At 45.7% G+C, this 20,266-nt stretch overlaps 1 long non-coding RNA gene across 1 annotated transcript in view; it reads left to right on the forward strand.

The window, feature by feature from the left end:
* LOC142819081 (uncharacterized) overlaps positions 1 to 15,977 on the forward strand; it is a 118,889-nt gene extending 102,912 nt beyond the window's left edge. The window contains exon 2 of the long non-coding RNA XR_012896778.2: positions 15,758 to 15,977. This is a non-coding gene — a long non-coding RNA (uncharacterized LOC142819081). The remainder of the gene's footprint in view (positions 1 to 15,757) is intronic.
* The last annotated feature ends 4,289 nt before the right edge of the window (positions 15,978 to 20,266 follow it).

Raw genomic sequence — 20,266 nt, forward strand, 5'->3', positions numbered from 1 at the left:
TGGCTAGCAACTTAGAAGAAGCTTTCCTTTGAAACAGGGAAGATGATTTGCTTCCGTCCCCTGCCCTTTTTTCTACCAGATAGAAACTGAAATACCACAAGAGGCCTTTTTGCCTCTAAAGAAGAAGCACAATTTGGAGAGACGAGCTTGTTCAGAGGAAAAAGAAGACCCCCAAATGTTCCCTGTTTTTAGAAACAAACTGGGGCAAGAATGTCTTTTTGAGATTCGGAAAGGGTTAAATAGCATGCAGAGGGACTAGCCGTCCAATTTCATGAGACCGCTCATTCTTTCTGGAGGTGTCACAAGTGCCTCCTTCAGACTGCTGAGTTGGACACAAGGGTGTTCGCCTCAGTGATATTTGTGGGTTAGAGGAATTGAGCCCCCTTACGCATTTCATACAAACCACTGATCAGTGAACAAATAGTACTGACGTATGGATTCTTCTAGTGTAGCCACACCTGAAGTGGTGGCTTACAACAGAAGAGCTCTGTGGATAATGACCAATCACCCCAGACCAATGTTCCCTCTAATTTTGCCATGTTTATGCTAATGAGACATGGGATATTTAAATCCCAGCTTCATTAGCAATTTCGATGTGCTTGATTTGCATCCCTGTGTCGACAAAGGGATGCAGTCTAGACGTAGCCTGAACGTGCCCAGGCTGGCGTGCCACGTGACAAGAAGAAGGACCTGCGGCAGGGCCAGAGCCGTTAGCTGCGGTACCCGAGCGGAAGAGTCAGTTTATGTGACACCCAGACAGGAGGAGCAGGTGCTGGCCGGCGAGTGACTCTCTTCTACAGGTTCACCGCAGTAAAAGCTTCCTAGCATTAGCTGCTACGTGTCTAGGAGACAGAGACGTGGAGAGCACTTGGCTCTGAGGTGCTAAGCCAGGCTGATAGAGACTGAAAGTCAAACCCTTGGAGGCTTGGCAGAGGTTCCGTGATACGTTGAGTTAATGTTGCTGCCCATGTGGGGTTGAGGCAGTGAAACCTGGGGCTGGACATCAGACAGGGATTTAATATCAGAAGGCCCCCTTGGCTGCTAGGACCCACCATCGAATCTCTGTTCTGATGCCAGCTGTTGGATGAGGCCTCTTGGCGGGGAGGGATGTTGGAAGGGGGGTGCTCTAGGACCCTGCAGAAGGTGCTAGGAAGGGATCTAAACTAGTCCCAAGGTGGGTTTACTTGGCTAACAAACTCTTACCCTATCACAAGTCTGGAGTGGAGTTGCAGGGGGCGGGTTTCTTACTGAGGCTTTTAAAGAGACCTATTGAATTTCTCCGAGAGCACCCAGCTCCTGGAGATGGCTCTTAGAATAAGGGAGCAAAGGGAGGATTGTGATGATGTGTAGAAAGCCCGGTGGGGGCAACCGTGGCCTGATCCCAGGGCACAGGAAACCTGGGATTGGAATGGGGACCTCAGTGTGAGTCTCCTTGAAAAGAGGAGGAAGGACGACCGGGGGCAAAGATACACGAATGAGACCCCAGAGAGTTGGCTGTTTCTCCTGGCTCTGCTACTGCTCCCCCCCCCCCGGGTGCACTGGGGTGCATGAGGGAGATCTGGGGTGCAGAGGTGCCAAGCTTTTGCAACTCCCATTGGCGAAGTGAAAAAACTCCAGTTACGTCCACACTGCAATCACGTTCTTTTGAAAAAAAATCAAAAGAACTGAGGGGTTTTTCCGACATTGGTAAACCTCTTTCTATGAGGAGGAAGCCTTCGGAAAAAGGCGTGTGTGGACGGGGAAGAGGGAGTTCTTTCACAAGAAGAGGAAGGAGGAAAAAGCACAGGTGCCCTGTGGCCACTCCATCCATAGTAATCACAGCTTACATGCGAGAGAGCATCCATTCAGGCCGTGTCCACACTCAGGGGTTCTTTCGAAAAAAGTACCCTTTTTTCGAAAGAACTTCCCCTGCATCCAGACTCAAGCCGCGTTCTTTCGAAATTATTTCGAAAGAGCGCGGCTTTTCTTTCGATGGCAGTAAACCTCGTTTCACGAGGAAGAACGCCTTCCTTCGAAAGTTCCTCTTTCGAAGGAAGGCGTTCTTCAATGTAAAGAGGCCGTCTTCGAAAGAGAGCATCCAGACTCGCTGCGTGCTCTCTTTCGAAAAAGCGGATTTCCTCTATCGAAAGATCCGCCTGCTGTCTAGACGCGATCTTTCGAAAGAGGCTCTTTCGAAAGATGCTTTCGAAAGAGCCTCTTTCGAAAGAAGCCTGCAGTCTAGACACAGACTCAGTGTGGACACTCTGTCGAAAAAGCAGATCACTTTTTCGATGCGCTTGGAGTATGGACGCTCTCTTTCGGAAGAAGTTTTTTGGAAGATCTCTTCCAGAAAAGTTTCTTCCAAAAGAAGCCTACAGTCTCAATGTAGTCTCAGGAAGCGTGGCAAGGCCAGCATTAAAGCTGTTGCTGATTAACATTAACACAGCCTGAATTCTGCCCTCTTGTGCACATGCGTTCTGATGCAAGGTGCACTTGTGTTCTTGTGCTATGACTTCCATCGCACTCCTGCTGCACTGAGAGCACCCAAGAGCAGCCTGATCAAGCTTGCCCAGAGGATTTCAAACTTCTGCTCCAAATCATGAGAGCACTAGAGGTTTTCAAAGAAAAGGCCTCTAGAAATGTTTAAAACAACCTAGTGTTTCCTCCCCCTTCGTGGTCAGGTATGGCTGCCCTGTTCGGACTGAAATCTTCTGACAAAATGCTCAGTCTAAGGCATGTAAAACTTCAGCCCAAATGATCAAAGTCTGGCAACTGAGAACAGGGTTGCATTGTGGGAAGTGCTGAGCAGTCTTAAAAGTAGGAGGTGCTACCAGCCCCACCTATAAGTACATACAAATAAACTACCAACAGACTTTATTAAGGCTGCTAAACAAGTACGGAAAAGTTAGGGAAATGTCAGGACTAAGGTTCCCTATGCAACCCCTACTTGCAAATATATTATGAACTCGCCTTTAATTCCACTATCAAATACTATTTTTCAACAAAGCTCAGTTGCAGTGTATGCTTGGGCAGTAAAGGGTTACAACAAGAGCACCAAGGACAAAGGATGTGCTTCTGGATGGATGTGCTGCTCCGGAGAAACACTCCATAGATCACTGACAAGACTATATCTTGGGACACTTTACCAGAAATGAAACATGCTCCATGGACAGCAAAATTCAAAACATATTTGATCTGCACCTCCAAGATGTGGATTCCCACCGTGCATTGTCAATCCAAACCTGTCCCCAGAACTGACCTGAAGAATTTTTGCAGTTGCTTTTGGAAAAACCCTGGGTATAGATCACAGGAGCAGCTTTACGATGTTAAATGAAAGATGTAAAGATCCTAATAAAAACAGAAGTATCCAAAAGTCAAGATGAGGGAGTCCTCCCCATCCAAAAATATTTCTTTGGTTCTGTGTGTTTTGCTGTAATTTTTGTCCCATAAATCAAAATGAGTGGCAGGGTCCCGAGAGTTAAAAACACACACAAAGTTTTCTATTGTAATGAGAGCAGGAAGGGGAAAGGATAACAGTGAACTGAGAGCCAGGGACTTTTCTCAATGAATTACTGCTAGGCAAATTAAAATGGCATCACAAATAAGACATCTTAATAACAATAATGCTGAGCAGCCTTAATCATCTTTTCAAAATCCCTTGCAGCTATGTTGCTTAATAAGGAAATATTAAGGTCAGTGTTCTGGTTTTTTTATTATAATCCACAGCCTTTGAACCCAATCTTAAGTTAATATAAATCGCCTCTGTTGACTTACATTTGCTGTGGTTCTGGCCTTTATTTATTTTTGTAAAAAATCTTTACCTCTACCCAAACTCTTCCATCAGGAAAGGAAAGCAGATTTCAAGACTGCTGGTTCACTTCAATTAAACCCTGTGCATTAATCATACATTTGGCACTATAAATGTTTCTAATTAACATCTCGCTTAAAACCACATGTGCTTTAGATTACTTTCAAAAGATCTATCTGTACAGGTAACCTCAGGAAAACCATTAACAGATGGCTGGACACATCTGAAACGGGGACTGACGTGAGGCATTTGCCAATTATACGCCTGAGACAGCAAAGCAGAAGTCGGGTTATTAACATTTATAATTGAAGGCACCTGTAAGGGTGGTGTCCCTGAAAGACAGAATGGAACTCTTCCTGCTTGGGGAGGGATGGCTGAATTTGTTTCTGCAATGCAGGCTTGGGACTTTGGGCTCAGCCTGACAGATTCCTTTTGTGACCTTGGGCAAGTCACTTAATTGCTCTCTGCTTCAGTTCCCTCTTGGTCCATAGGAGATAATATCTCCTTTCTCCAACCCGTTCTCTGTCTTATGGAATTAGACTCTGGGAGGTTCTGTATGTGAATGTAACTATCTCTACACTCCCTTTTCCTTCTCCTAGAGTCAGGCTATGTTTTACTCCCTCATTTCTTGCTGGAAAGTCTTTTGTTAATGCTGTGAGGAAATCATTTCCACAATCCCGAGGGTGTGGGAGAAAGGAGCAGAAAATGTCTCTAGTTTTCTATATCTCCTCTGTTGCCTCGGCAGTACAATCCTTCACTTCTGGGTTTCCATGGTAGTTTGTCTCCCATTTTCTTCTTCCAGACAGTGATCACTGATTCTAGACTCTAGATCCTGTAGGACTCTAGTTTTTCCAGATCTCACTCTTGAACTATGTCTACACTACAGAGGTTTTTTTTAAAAAAATGGCCGTTTTTCTGAAAAACTTCACTTACATTCACACTGCAATCGTGGTCTTTTGAAAAAAATTGAAAGAACAGAGGGGGGTTTTCCAACATTGTTAAATCTCTTCCTATGAGGAAGAAGCCTTTTCCCAAAAGAGCTTTTTTGGAAAAAGGCGTGTGTGAACGGGGAAGATGGAGTTCTTTTGAAAGAAGAGGAAAGAGGAAAAAGCACAGATGCCCTGGTGACCACTCCATCCATAGTAATCACAGCTTACATGCGAGAGAGCATCCACACTGAAAGGATACTATGGGTACGTCTAGACTACAGGCTTTTGTCGACAAAGCCTCTGTCAACAAAGAGCATCTAGACTACATCCAGTTCTGTCGACAAAGCAAGCCACTTTGTTGACATGAGCGTGTAGACGCAAAGGACAGTGTAGATGCAATAACGCCTTCTGTCGACAGAACTCTGTCGACAAAAGGTCCTGGACATATTAGGGTGCATTAGGCAGAGAATTGCCAGCAGATCCAGAGAAGTGATTATTTCCCCTTTATTCGGCTTTGGTGAGGCCACATCTGAAGTACTGTGTCCAATTTTGGGCCCCCCACTATAGAAAGGATGTGGACGCAGTGGAGAGGGTCCAGTGGAGGGTGACTAAAATGATGAGGTGGCTGGAGCACATGACCTATAAGGAGAGGCTGAGGAATCTGGGTTTGTTTAGTCAAAGCAAAGAGTGAGGGGGGATTTGATAGCAGCCTTCAACTTCCTGAAGGGAGGTTCCAAAGAGGACGTAGTGATGGACGGCAGAACAAAGAGCAATGGTCTCATGTTACAGTGGGAGAGGTCTAGTTTGGATATTAGGAAAAACTATTTCCCTAGGAGAGTGGGGAAGCACTGGGCTGGGTTACCTAGGGAGGGGGTGGAATCTCCATCCCTAGAGGTGTTTAAGTCTCAGCTTGACAAAGCCCTGGCCGGGTTGATTGAGTTGAGATTGGTCCTGCCTTGGGCAGGGGGCTGGACTCGATGACTCCTGAGGTCTCATCCAGCTCTATGATTCTATGATCACTAGGGTCCTGGAACTTAACGGTGGGATGAATCTTCACAGCTTTCCTGACTTAAGAGTTTCCCCAACTTAGTTCCCTTGTTCATGTACCAACAAGCCATCTTTGCCCTACTGGGAGTCCCACGTCAATTGCATATCAGCCCGGGAACAGGCACATGCTGTACCTCTTCCCGGGTTCTCCCCTGGCTCCCTCTCCTCTTCTGCCCTTGCTGCCTCTTGAATCTTTCCGTTCCTTTCCCCTCATCTCCCCTTTCCCTTCCCCCTCCGGGCTCAAGTGGCCATGGGACTGTGCCGTGCTTCTGCTCCAAGTGGGGTAACTGGACTAGGGCTGCCTCTCCCTCGCCGCACAGCACTGGCCTCACTGGGCACGGTCTGTGCTGATCGGATGACATCATGGGGCGGGGCTTCTTTAAGTGCCCTTCCTGCTGCCTCTGCTTTGCCTCTGATGGAGGTGGCCATGCACCTAACAAGTGCAGGTACCAAATTCATGGTCTCTGCCTGGTCTGAGCGGGTATTCCTGAACCCTGGAACGGGATGGTCACTGATACTAGCAGTCGCTTACTGGCAACAAGGGTTACACTTTTAGAATATACCCTACGCAATTTGCTAGGTCTAGTGCGGGGATCTGACTTGGATGCTTTAGGTCAGGGGTCTCCAACCTTTTTAACCACAAGATCACTTTTTCAGTTTAAATGCAATGTAAGATCTACCTCGAACCCAAATATCCTTGCCTGGCTTCCTTCCCGCCCCTTCTTTGTGGTCCCGCCCCTGCTCCACCCCTTCTCCAAGGCCTCACTGTGCTCCCTCCAACCCTCTTCCTCCCCCATCCTCACTCACTGTCACCGGGCTGGGGTAGGGGGTTGGGGTGTAGGCTCTGGTCTTAGGACAAGAGGTGTGGAAAGGTCCCTGGGCTTAGCCCAGGGCAGGGGATGGAGAGTCCGGGGGGTTCAGGGTGCAAGCTCTGAGAAGGAGTCTGGGTGCAGGGGGATTCTCAGCTGGGGCAGGAAGTTGAGTGCAGGAGGAGGTTCAGGGCTGGGACAGGGGTTCAGGAATGAGGTTCTGGCTGGACACCATTTAACTGAGACAGCTTCCAGGTGGTGGAACAGTGGGGTAAGGCAGCTTACTCCTACCCTGGCTCTGCACCACGCCTGAAAGCAGCTGGCATGGACAGCAATGGCTCCTTAGCACCATGTGCTGCCCCTCATCCATAGGCACTGAGCCCACAGCTTCTACTGGCCACGATTCCCTGTTATTAATCAATGGGAATGGCAGAAGTGGTGTCTGCAGGCAAGGGCAGCATGTGGAGACCCCCTGCTCTGCCTTTCTCTGGGGCTTCAAAGACATGCCAGCCACTTCCACGTCCAATTCCCACAGGGATAATGACTCCAACCACAGCAGGTTTGGCATTTTAGAACTCACTGCTCAAAGAATTAAATGTAAGCGTAAGAGAGAAACGAAAGGTATGAAAGGCACAGACCAGTCACAAACCTAAACTAACCCACTTTGCAAGCAGGAAAAGTAGTAACAACCCCCCATGTGTGTGTTGGGTCAGGAGAGGAGAGGGAAGGACAGTGCATGTTTGTGAGAATGACAGACACACACACACTGTGTGAGCAGTGGTAGCCCGTCCATAGAGGCAAACTAGGCGGGCACCTAGGGTGCCAAAGTTAAATGGCATTGAGGGGTTTGGAGGTGGGGGTGCCGCTCGCGCATTTCACCTAGGGCGCCAGTTGCTGGCAGCTCGTCTAGGGCCGCTCCTGTTGTGAGAATGACAGAGATTTGCATTGCCAAGCGCCCTGTGTAGAGATGGGGTACAGGAGTGGGAGGGAGGGACTTTCTGACATCAGTGCCCCCCCTTCTCCCTCACATACCCTGCACAGCAAGTAGGAGGCTTCCGGGGAGGGGGGCGGGCAGATCCAAGGCAGAGGGCAGGAGCAGCATGACAGTGGGTGGAGGGGCAAATAAGTGCCAGTCGTTGAGAGCTTCCTTGCCAAACCGGTCAGGGTCACCTGTCAGAGGCTCCAAGATCTACTGGTAGATCCCGATCTATTGGTTGGTGACCGCTGCTTTAGATCTTTCATTTACACTGCTGTAAATCAGAAACAACTCTGGAAGAATATAAGATGGATGTAAAATGCATGTGAAGGAATATTGAAGTTCATAATGTTTCTACTTAAGACTGGCATTTTGTGGTCACTGGTTACATCATCAAACATGTAGCATAAGAGCAGTTTGGTGGCCCCTCTGCACATGGTTTTGGCAGAAACAAGATAACCTCTCCCGCAGATACCGACGAAGTTGAGTCATTTGTTTTGTGAGCCCAAATATTCAGAAAGGGCATGAGAATGTCAGTGATATCTTTTGCTCTTCGTGAAGTGCCGGGGTTTTATTTTGAAACAATCCACATCTGGGAATGGAGAACCGTAGCTCTGTCCTGTAGTGATACCGTTCAGTACCTTTATGATCATGATTAAGGCATTTTACTGTTTGTGGTTCCAGATTTTTTAAAAAGTTAAATGTTAAGATTTTTTTCATCCCTCATGGTGTCACTCCAGGGCAGAGTTAAGATTGTTTGAGTGTTTTTAAATGATACATATGCATACCTTCACTTTGTTTGGATTTCTCTTCAGAGTAAACTTACCTCTGAATTTCCTGAGTTTATAAGGCTTACTTTTGGGATAGTTATGGCATCCTAATTTTTTTAAACCATTAAATCACTAATATGCACTCAACTTTAACTGCATCTTAATAGAGGTTTTTGTCTGGTACAGGATAATTTCCTTTAATTCTCAATTCATTTAAAAGATCATATATGAACACTAAACTAATGCAAAGAGAATGCTACCATGCAATACTTCAAATGACTTGAAGACATGTAGTACTGATCTTAAATATTTGTTTATATTTAAACTTTCAAGGGCAGGTTGCTCTGGTGTGTTGGTGACTATAAAGCTGCCAGAAGGCGTAGGCCAGTTTAATTAGACTTACAGTTGATTTGCAGCATCAGAGCACCACAAAGCTGCTAATGCATTACCTTAAACTTCAATTAACTTACTGTGGGAAAGGGTCGTGCCAGTGTTATGTGAAGGAGGGCCAGGTAGGCTACGTCTAGACTGGCCCCAAATTCCAGAAAAGGGATGCAAAGTAGGTAAGTCAGCATAGGGAAATCCGTGGGGGATTTAAATATCCCCCGCGGATTTAAATAAACATGTCCGCCGCTTTTTTTCCGGCTTGGGGAAAAGCCGGAAAAAAGCGTCTAGACTGGCCTTATTCAGGTAGGAATAAGAGATCCTCCGGAAAAGGGCTTTATTCCCTTTTCTGGAATTTGGGGCCAGTCTATACGTAGCCACTGGGTTTAGTCCTTGAGTCCAACTGCCTTTAAAGACTTCTCCAGAAGTGCTAGTAGAATTCTGCTGGTCATAGCCTTCCCTTTGCTTCCCTTATCAATCCGCTATAATTATGAAGTTCTGATTCATATTAATATTTTAGCTTTCCCTTTCTTCTATTTGTATAGCTAGCTTCACTTCTGCAGTAGTTTTTTTGCTAGAAAAAATGAAAACTGAGAATGTTGGGGGGGGGGGCTGGGGGAGGATGAAAATTCAAAAACATCCCCAGAAACCAGACACTTTCCATGAACATTTCCATATAATTAAAAGCCCAATTTTCCATAGTATGCCAGCTGTCCTGGAACATTTTCGCCTAGCACTGGTATCTCAGGGCACATCTACACTGCAGGGCAAAATCTGAATTAAGCTACGCAACTTCAGCTATGTCAATTGCCACAGCTGAGGAAGAAAGCTGTAGTGGATAAAAATGGATCTGGTTTAAAGGAGAAGTGAAGGTAGTTATAACATTGGAAGAGAGGAGAAGCTGACCATAATGAATATGGATCATGAGCTTTTAACTATAGAAGACAAAGAAGCAAAGGGACACAAGAAGAAATCTCCATCGCCAGCAAAGTTAAAGGATTCTAGGAAAGAATTTAAACATGCTAATAACAAAAAGAGTCTTGATACTAGTATTGCTCCACTATTAGGGTACGTCTAGACTACATGGCTCCGTCGACAGAGCCATGTAGATTTGTTTGTTTGGCAAAGGGAAATGAAGCCGCAATTTAAATAATCGCGGCTTCATTTAAATTTAAATGGCTGCCCCGCTCTGCCGATCAGCTGTTTGTCGACATGAAAGCCCTTTATCGACCTCCCCGGTAAACCTCATCCTACGGGGCATAACGGGGAGGTCGATAAAGGGATTTCAGGTTGGCGCGGGAGCGTGCAGACTAGCGCGCTGAGCCAACAAACAGCTGATCAGCTGTTTGTCGGCTCAGCGCAGCAGCCATTTAAATGAAGCCACGATTATTTAAATTGCAGCTTCATTTCCCTTTGCCGATCAGCCTAATCTACATGGCTCCATTGACGGAGCCATGTAGTTCAGACACACCCTTAGAGAGAAATGGTAGAATCATCAGCAATGCGGAAAAGACAGAATGTTCAATGAGCGTAGCATGTATTTGAAAGAGTTTGTCTGCCCATCCATCCGTCTGTCTGTTCAAGAACTGCTCCTAAATGGTAAGAGTTAGGACTACCAAATACCTCTTATCATAATGTAAAGCAACGTCATGGTTTGGTTATGCCAGGAAAATGGGATATGCCTAGAATGGGCTCACTCCTTATACAATTATACAGAAAGGGACAGAATTTCCAGGCAGATGAAAAGGGCTGGCTGGGGGGGGGGGGGGAGGAGGTGCCTCTCCTCCCATTCAGGACTGCCCCAATCCCAACCCTCCCACACCCTTCATCAGGGAGCGAGGGGAAAGTGCACAGTTTGCTGTGTTCCTCACTCTGTCTGGGGAGCAGGGGACATGCCCCCCTCCCCCCGCTGTGCCCACTGTAGCTGCAGTGGCTATGGGGAGACACTTCTCACCTGGCCCCAACCTGCTGTGGTGAGAAAGGGCAGGGAGAGTTGGGCTAAGTAATCTGCCAAAAGCACGTTCTCCACACTTGTCCAATCTCATAAGAACAGCCATATTGGGTCAGACCAAAGGTCCATCCAGCCCAGTATTCTGTCTGCCGACAGTGGCCAACGCCAAGTGTCCCAGAGGGAGTGAATCGAACAGGTAAAGATCAAGCGATCCCTCTCCTGCCATCCATCTCCAGCCTTTGACAATCTCACCCAGGGTACGTCTACACTACAGCGCTAGTTCGAACTAACTTAGTTCGAATTAGTTAATTCGAACTAAGCTAGTTCGAACTAACGCATCTAGAACTAAAAACTAGTTCGAACTAGCGTTTTGCTAGTTCGAACTAGTAAGTCCACATTGAGTGGACTCTGAACAGGGCTTAATGATGGCCGGAAGCAGTGCCGGCAGGGCATAAAAGGAGGACTTAGAGCGTGGAGATGCTGTCTCAGGCTAGCCGAGGGCTGCGCTTAAAGGGTCCCGACCCCCACCCCGGACACACAGTTCTAAGGGGTGCCCCGCTTGCAAAGAAGTTCTGGCTTGAAGTGCCCACACTGGGCACATCACACCACTCGGCCATCAGCCCGGCTGCACTTGCCGCAGGCTGCCATCTGGGGAGAGGGAGTAATTGGGGGGCTGCAGGAGAGCTTCCACCCCCAGAAGCCCGCAGAGCCAGCCCAGTCCTCCCCATCGGGGGCTCGTACCCCATTCCTCCCTCACCTCCTTCCACTTACCCTTCCCTAGCCCCCCTTCTTATTGATGTACAAAATAAAGATAACGTTTCTTCCAACATTGACTCTGTCTTTATTGAAAAAAACTGGGGGAGACTGGGAAAAGGAGGTGGGAGAGGGGAAGAGAGAGGCTGGGAGAGGGGAGGGCAACTAACATGATCAGGGGTTGGGAACAGGTCCCAGATGAAGAAAGGCTACAGAGACTGGGACTGTTCAGCTTAGAAAAGAGGAGACGGAGAGGGGACAGGATAGAGGTCTCTAAAAGCAGGGGTTGGGTGGAGAGGGTGCATTCAGAAAAGTTCTTCCTGAGTTCCCATAAAGAAGGACTAGAGGACACCAAAGGAAAGGAATGGGTAGCAGGCTTGAAACTAGTAAGAGAAAGTTGTTGTTCTTGACAAAGCAAATAGTTAACCTGTGGAACTCCTTGCTGCAGGAGGCTGTGAAGGCTACAACTAGAACAGAGTTTAAAGGGAAGTGAGATCAAGTCATGGAGGTTGGGGCCATGGAGTCCTATTAGCCAGAGGGTAGGAGTGGTGTCCCTGCCCAAAGTTTGTGGAAGGCTGGAGAGGGATGGCACGAGACAAATGGCTTGGTCACTGTCTTCGGTCCATCCCCTCCAGGGTCCCTAGGGTTGGCCGCTGTCGGCAGACAGGCTACTGGGCTAGATGGACCTTTGGTCTGACCCAGGACGGCCATTGTAAGCTCAGGGCTCAGTGTCGGGGGTCTCAGTGGACCCCCTTGATTTTCATGCACACCTGGTCCTGGGTGGCCAGGCTGGCAGCTCTCCTGCCCTAGACGGCCACTTTCCTGTGCCTAGTGCGGAGATCGTGGACGAGGTCCACGATGTCCGCACTAGCCCAGGAAGGTGCCCGCCTCTTGCGGTCCAGGGCAAACTCCCGGGAGCCGCCAGCCTGGTCCCGGCAAGAGGGGGTGGGCTGGGGGGCATCGGGTGGGTGGCTCTGTGCCGTGCCAGGTGCAGGGTCTGCTAGCTGGGTGCTGGCAGGCTTGCACCTGGCACGGGCACCGTAGCCAGCCCGTGCCCCTTTAAGGGGTCCGGGGCCGGGAGGGGGGCAGACGAGTTTCCCTGGTGTTGGCCAGAGTGGCCACCAGGGAAACCTGGGGAGGGCTAGCCTCCCACTAGTTCGAACTAAAGGGCTACACAGCCCTTAGTTCGAACTAGCTAGTTCGAACTAGGCGTTAGTCCTCGTAAAATGAGGTTTACCTAGTTCGAACTAAGCGCTCCGCTAGTTCGATTCAAATTCGAACTAGCGGAGCGCTAGTGTAGCGCATAGGAAAGTTAGTTCGAACTAACGTCCGTTAGTTCGAACTAACTTTGTAGTGTAGACATACCCTCATACACTCCACAGAATTATTGTATGGAAATTAGCGGGAGAGAGAGGTTGCGGTTCGGCTTTTACCTTTTTCACAACAGTCCCACTTAAGTTATTTGAACTGTTGACTAGACCTGCTTTGTAGCTTATATAACTGTAATTAGGTACAACAACCATTGAACTAACTTATTAATTACACCATAATTTCTTTAAGCACAGCCTGTGCTTAAGGTTCCAAATTTATTTTAATTATATGAAAAGTATGAGGAGTCTGTCATTTCATTTTTAAGATAATTTAGGACCAAGAAAGACTGGCAATGATGCAATATCCCTTAAAGGTCCCAGTTTTTAATACGATGGGGACTAATTTGGCTACAACTACTCAAGAGAGAGCTCTTTTGTATCATTGTGGATAGTTCTCTGAAAACATCCGCTCATCAGTGTGCAGCGGCAGTGAAAAAAGTAAACAGAATGTTGGGAGTCATTAACAAAGAGATAGAGAATAAGACAGAAAATATCTTATTGCCTCTATATAAAACCATGATACGCCCACATCTTGAATACTGCGTATAGATGTGGTCACCTCATCTCAAAAAAGATATATTGGCATTGGAAAAGATTCAGAAAAGAGCAACAAAAATGATGAGAGGTTTGGAACGGGTCCCATATGAAGAGAGATGTAAAAGACTTGGACTTTTCAGCTTAGAAAAGAAGAAACTAAGGGGGGATATGATAGAGGTTTATAAAATCATGACTGGTGTGGAAAAAGTGAATAAGGAAAAGTTATTTACTTATTCCCAAAATAAAAGAACTAGGAGTCATCAAATGAAATGAATAGGCAGAAGGTTTAAAACAAACAAAAGGAAGTTTTTCTTCACTCAGTGCCCACTCAACCTGTGGAACTCCTTGCCAGATGATGTGGCGAAGGCTAGAACTTTAACAGGGTTCAAAAAAGAGCTACATAGCCATTGATGTACGTAACCTCCATGAATCTATTAGCCAGGATGGGTAGGAATGGTGTCCCTGGCCTCTGTTTCTCTGGAGGTGGGTGAGGGAGGGATCACGTGAGGATTCCCTGTTGTGATCCCTCCCTATGGGGCATGTGGAATTGGCCACTGTCAGCAGACAGGATACTGGGCTAGATGGAACTTTGGTCTGACCCAGTATGGCCCTTCTTATGTTCTTAAGTGCAAAAGGAAAATCACCTTATTTCTTGAGTTACAACTGACTCCTCCAAACACATTTAAATGAAAATTGGCAGTCAGATTTTTGGTACTTAATTCCCCCCCTCCCTTTCCCTTACACTGCTGAAAACAAGACATGTTCCTACTGAAGTCAATGCAGCTACACTGGTGTACAAGTGGTATGAATGAGATTGGCACCAAGCTTCATGTTTAGTGTCAAACGATACTGAGTTTTCATAAATATGATGGAATAGAACTCTGGTCCAGATCTGCATTAATTAGCACACTATTCCATAGACTGTCCCACCAAAATCAATGGAAATGCTTTTAAAATGCTCCTGAGTGTGAACAGGGAAGGGAGAATCTGAGTCTATGAACTGCATCACAACAACTCATTTCCCACTTTTGGCATTTTCACATTCTTATCCACATCCACCCTGATTGAATTAGCTCTGATGACACACTCCCATCTCTGCTATCTCTTTCCTTTGTCTTTCACTTCACGCATCTGATGAAGTGAGTTGTCACTCATGAAAGCTTGTGCCGTAATAAAATAGTTAGTCTTTAAGGAGCTACTGTACTCATTGTTTCTTCTGAAATTTGTCAACACTTATTTTTGTTAATATATAGGATCTTTGTGTTCGAGCAGAGACTTGCCCTCAGTGTGCTTTTGATTTTTGTGGGGTGCCCTCTGGGAATTTCCTTTCTGATGGACATGTCTGATTCAGTGAAGTTTCCATTAAACCCTTTGGTTCCAGTGAAACTGTGCTTCCTACTGAGAAAAGTTTAGCTCAGTTTTTTTTATCACCTCTCCTCATTTTTGCAATAAGGAAGCATTTAAAACAACTGACATTTTTACATACAATATTATTTTAATGAATCGCTATTAAAAGTGGAGTTGACAACTTTGAAAGACGGTGCTACCCAAAAGCGCTTCCGTTCATTCACTCCGCGAGCATTTTTAGCAGCTGCCAAAGATCTGACAGTGCTAGGAATAGGTAAATCTCTCCCAGGTGCTAAATTGTCAGGTCTTGTCTTGTGGAACATGTCAGAAGCATGCACCTGCTTCATTGAGAAACTGCATCTGCAACTCCTATGGAAGTCAATGGGCATTTTATGTATGCAAGGAATGCGGGATTTGTCCCTTGAACATTTCAAGATTGTCCCAGAATTTTCCCTCCCTTTTCTCTTTTTTTTTCCAATTTCCATATTTTGTTTTTTTTTACCCAAACAATAGTCTCTTTTTAAAAAATCAGACAATTGTTGGTCTTCCAAGACTAACGGGCCTTTATGAACAACCTTCCAATAATAAACATGTACACACACCCCAGCATTCCAGAGCCATTCTACAGTAACAAATTGATGTGCAGATGCCAAGAAGAGAGCAATTCTGGTCAGGAAATAAACGTGTTTTCGATTGCTGAGGTGTTACCTACTGATTGTCATGATTACCACCGTGACAACTACCTTACTGGATACTTAGGCATGTGACTCTACTGCCCTCTTCTGGATGAAGTCAGAACTGACTCACTGTGTCATAGGCCCTATAAATCTTGCAGCTGGTGGTGGTTCTCCTTTAGTGCAAATGGTCAGGACCATTGTCTTTGAAGCTGGGACTGCTGAGTTTTATCTCTGCTGCCCTTGTAAGATGAACTGTGGTGTGCATTTAAAGTCCAAGGGAAACAGGTTTTTAGTGGTTATTACATGATGATTCAGTAGGGTCTTTCCAGCAAATTCCTGGCGCCAACATGAAGACAGTATGAAGAATTAAGAGTGAGCCTCATAATCACGTTCTTTGTCTCTGTTTTGTCGTCTTTACAGATGAGCTTGGGTTGGGCAAAGCTGCATGATGGTTTGAGATCATCTGTGCTGCCACTGTGTACCGGTGTTGTTAGAAGAGGATCGAAACCCAACTGGCAACATGCTGAAAAGGCTACTCCTCTGCTGATACCCAATTAGCTGATTATCGCAAAGGGAATTGAGAATGAAGCTTATCTTTCAACGCATCATGTGCCCAAATAAATATTCAACACACATTTAATGAGACAGTTTTATGAATTATTTAACTGTAAATGGATGGATAAAAGAAACCTTAAACTACTGGTTCTGAAGCTTGTAAGGCAAGGGCAAAAATCTAGTGAACATTAAAGGAGATGTTTTATCACACATTGTATTGGATCATTATATAAATAATAACCGTGAAATGCATGCTAAAGGGACACTCATTGCCACCTGTCAGAAGTTTTTAGGAGATCAGGTGAGAGAAGAGGCCTTCTGAAATTAATTGACTAGGGTCGGGGCACTGCCCACATGAAGCCTCATGCGAATGACATTATCCCCTGTGAATCTGTTCTTTGAACTGTCAGGGCTTGTTTCTCCCCTTGCTTACAGTAATAACGCAAATCAGGAGAACTCCATAGAAGTTGATTCGTTTATGCTGCTGGATGACTGATGTGAGAGGAGACTCAGGCTTGTTGTCTGCAGTGGGAATTCTTGATTGCATAGAGTCTCAAAGATTGAGCCAAATATTTATCTTAACCATCGCATGCAGGGGAGGGATGTTTTGTGGCAAATCTTCCCCCTCCTCTTAAGTTCCAGCTTTTCACAAGTGATGACAAAATGAGCTATTTGCCAGGTCACCCTCTAACGTAGGAATTCAGCACATTTGGGCTGGAATATTAGAAAGGGCTCAGCACCTCCACAGCATTAGGTTTTTGGGACAATTCCACTCCCATTTAGGTACCTCAGTGAATGGCCGCATTTTCAAAAGAAGATCAGCATGCTGAGCTTTGAAAAATTGCCCCCAGGGCATGATCCAAAGGCTACTGATGTTAATAGACTCTCTTTGACCTCAGGGGGCTTTGGGTCGTCCCTTCCACATGACAGTGCTGTGAATATATGAACTGATAAAATCCGTTTCAGAAAGTCCCTGGTCTTTCATTAAATTCCTGAATGGTCTGACTTAGCTTCGGCAAAGGCCATGTCTTCATATTTGGGCTCTCAAGGCAATTGGATGGGCTGGCCCGCTGAGGTTCATGGGACCTTGGGTGAGACAGCTGGGCATAAGTGCAGAGTCCTCAGCAGAAAATCTTCAGCCGTGGAAGTCCTAGCCAACCATGAGCAGAATCAGCATGAGTATGACACAGCATACTGCAATAGCCATCGTTTTATCCAAGCCTTCCCCATTTCTGATTATTGGCAAATGATGACCAAGCATCGGGTGGCTACCCTATTTAATATCTGTCCCCAGGTTTTCCCAGATCGCCCCTTTTTTGCGATATTTTCCGGCACAACTCGGTCAGAGTGCTCCAAGTATACATAAGATCATAACATAAAAACACAACAATGGTCACACTGGGTCAGACTAAAGGTCCTTCTAGCCCAGTGTCCTGTCTTCTGACAGTGGCCAATGCCAGATGCCCCAGAGGCAGTGAACAGAACAGGGAACCATCAAGTGATCTGTCTCCTGTGGTCCCTTCTCAGCTTCTGACAAACAGAGGCTAGGGACACCATTCCTGCCCATCCCAGCTAATAGTCATTGATAGACCTATCCTCCATGAATTTATTTAGCTCTTTTTTGAATGCTGTTAAATTCCTAGCCTTCACAACATCCACTGGCAAGGAGTTCCATGGGTTGACTGTGCACTGTGTGAGGAAATACTTCCTATTGTTTTAAACCTGCTATCTATTAATTTCATTTGGTGGCCCCTACTCCTTCTGGTGCAGGAATAAGTAACTCACTTTTCCTTATTTATTTTCTCCACACCAATCATGATTTTATAGACCTCTATCATATCTCCCCTTAATCTTTTCTTTTCTAAGTTGAAAAGTCCCAGTCTTTTTAATCTCTCTTCATATGGCAACCATTCTGTATCCCTAATAATTTTTGTTGCCCTTTTTCTGAACTTTTCCCAATGCCAAGATATCTTTTTTGACATGAGGTGACCACATCTGTACGCAGTATTCAAGCTGTGGGTGGACCATGGATTTATATAGAGGCAAAAAGATATTCTCTGTCTAATTCTCTATGGGTATGTCTACACTTGCACCCTAGTTCGAACTAGAGATGCAAATGTAGGTGACCGAAACTGCTAATGAAGCGGGGATTTAAATATCCCGTGCTTCATTAGCATAATCTCGCCCGCACGCTATTCCACTCGCCAGCTGATTCGACCCAGGAAGTGCGCTCCGGGACATGTTAGTTAGAATCAAGCCCCATGGTTCGAACTAATGTTACTCCTCAAAAAGTGTAACGTTACTACTCAAAAAGAGAGCACTTCCTGGTTCAAATCAGATGGCAAGCGGAACAGCGCACAGGTGAGATTATGCTAATGAAGCATGGGATATTTAAATCTCCGCTTCATTAGCAGTTTCGGTTGCCTACATTTGCATCCCAAGCTTGAACTAGGGAGCAAGTGTAGACGTACCCTATCCCTTTTTAATGATTCCTTACATTCAGCTTGCTTTTTATTTATTGCTGCTGCACACTGAGTGGATGTTTTCGGAGAACTATCCACAATAACTCCAAGATCTCTTTCTTGAGACCTTAATTTAGTCCCCATTCTATTATATGTATAGTTGGGATTGTTTTATGACATGCAAATTATTTTGCATTTATCAGCTTTAATAGTCATTTGCCATTTTGTTGCCCAGACATCTAGTTTTTGTGAGATCACTTTGAAGCTCTTCAGTCTGCTTTGGACTTAAATATCTTGAGCAGTTTTGTATCATCTGCAAATGTTCCTACCTTCCTGTTTACTCCTTTTTCCAGATAATGTATGAATATGTAGAATAGGATTGGTCCCAGGACATATGTCTGCGGGACACCACTAGTTATCTTTCTCCAGTCTGAAAACCGACCATTTATTCCTACCCTTTGTTTCATATCTCTTAATCAGTTAGCAATCCATGAGAGGACCTTCCCTCTTATCTCATGACAGCTTAAGAGCCTTGGATGAGGGACCTTGTCAAAGCTTTCTGCAGAAAAGGACCTGGGATTACCGTGGATATGAGTCTGTGTGCCCTCGTAGCCAAGAAAGGTAACAGCATATTGGGGTGCATTAGTAGGAGTACTGCCAACAGATCTAGGGAAATGATTATTCCTATTTATTCAGCACTGGTGAGGCCACATCTGGAGTACTGTGTCCAATTCTGGACCCCCTGTTACTGAAAGGATGTGGACGCATTGGAGAGAGTCTAGCAGAGGGCAACAAAAATGATTAGGGGATTGGAGCACATGACTTACGAGGAGAGGCTGAGGGATTTTGGCTTATTTAATCTAAAGAAGAGAAGAGTGTGTGTGTGGGTGGGGTGGGGAGGAATTTGATGGCAGCCTTCACCTATCTGAAGGGAGGTTCCAAAGAGGATGGAGAGAGGCTGTTCTCAGAGGTGACACATGACAGAATGAGGAGAAATGGTCTCAAGTTGCAGTGCAGGAGATCTAGGATATTAGGAAAACTATTTCTCTAGGAGGGTGGTGAAGCATTGGGATGGGTTCCCTAGGGAGGGGGTGGAATCCTTAGAGATTTTAAGTCCTAGCTTGACTAAGCCCTGGCTGGGATGATTGAGTTGGGGTTGGTCCTGCTTTTAGTGGGGGGTAGGTCTTGATGATCTCTGGAGGTCTCTTCCAATTCTATGACTCTTTGAATATATATCTGATGGATCCGCCTTGACCATATGCGTGTTGACCCTCTCAAAGAACTCTAGTAGAGTGTACATTGCCAACTGTCCAGTTGTGTGATCTCCAGATCATCCCAAGTGTCCTTCACTCTGTTTTGTATCTCAGCAGTGGCAGCCCTGAGATTAAAGTGAATCACAATGCAGTGCAATGTTTAGGTTGGCTGTGTCTAGGCTGGGTGGAAAGCAGGGCTCTTTGCAACTAAAGCGATGTGATTCTTAACATTGTACTATGGTTTGGGGTGCTTTCCACTTGTGATAGATGGGTGGCCATAAAAATGTGGTAGAGTCTCTTAAGCCCAGTATTTGCTTAGAGTACCAACAAGAATGCCAGTCTGTAACAGTATTAAAAGTTGATTTTTAAGTGACCAAATGCCTAGCTGGAATTCGAACAACTTCCCAAAATTATTTCACACTCACGTGCCCATCAGACTTCCGACAGTAACAATTTTCAGTTGATTCTGATCGGTGTAACATAGTCATTTAGAACAACAAGGACCCAATCCATGGAGCCACTTAGACATTTCTCTTGCATTCCTCCAATAAGGACAGGGTTTTTACTTGCTTGTAGCAGCGGTGAAAATAACTGGTTTATTATCTATCATCACAGATTAGATTTTGTTGAAATTTGTTTTGGGATGAAATTTTCACAAG

Source organism: Pelodiscus sinensis, chromosome 20 (genome assembly GCF_052426305.1).
Source record: "Pelodiscus sinensis isolate ZL-2025 chromosome 20, ASM5242630v1, whole genome shotgun sequence".
NCBI classification, from domain to species: domain Eukaryota; kingdom Metazoa; phylum Chordata; order Testudines; family Trionychidae; genus Pelodiscus; species Pelodiscus sinensis.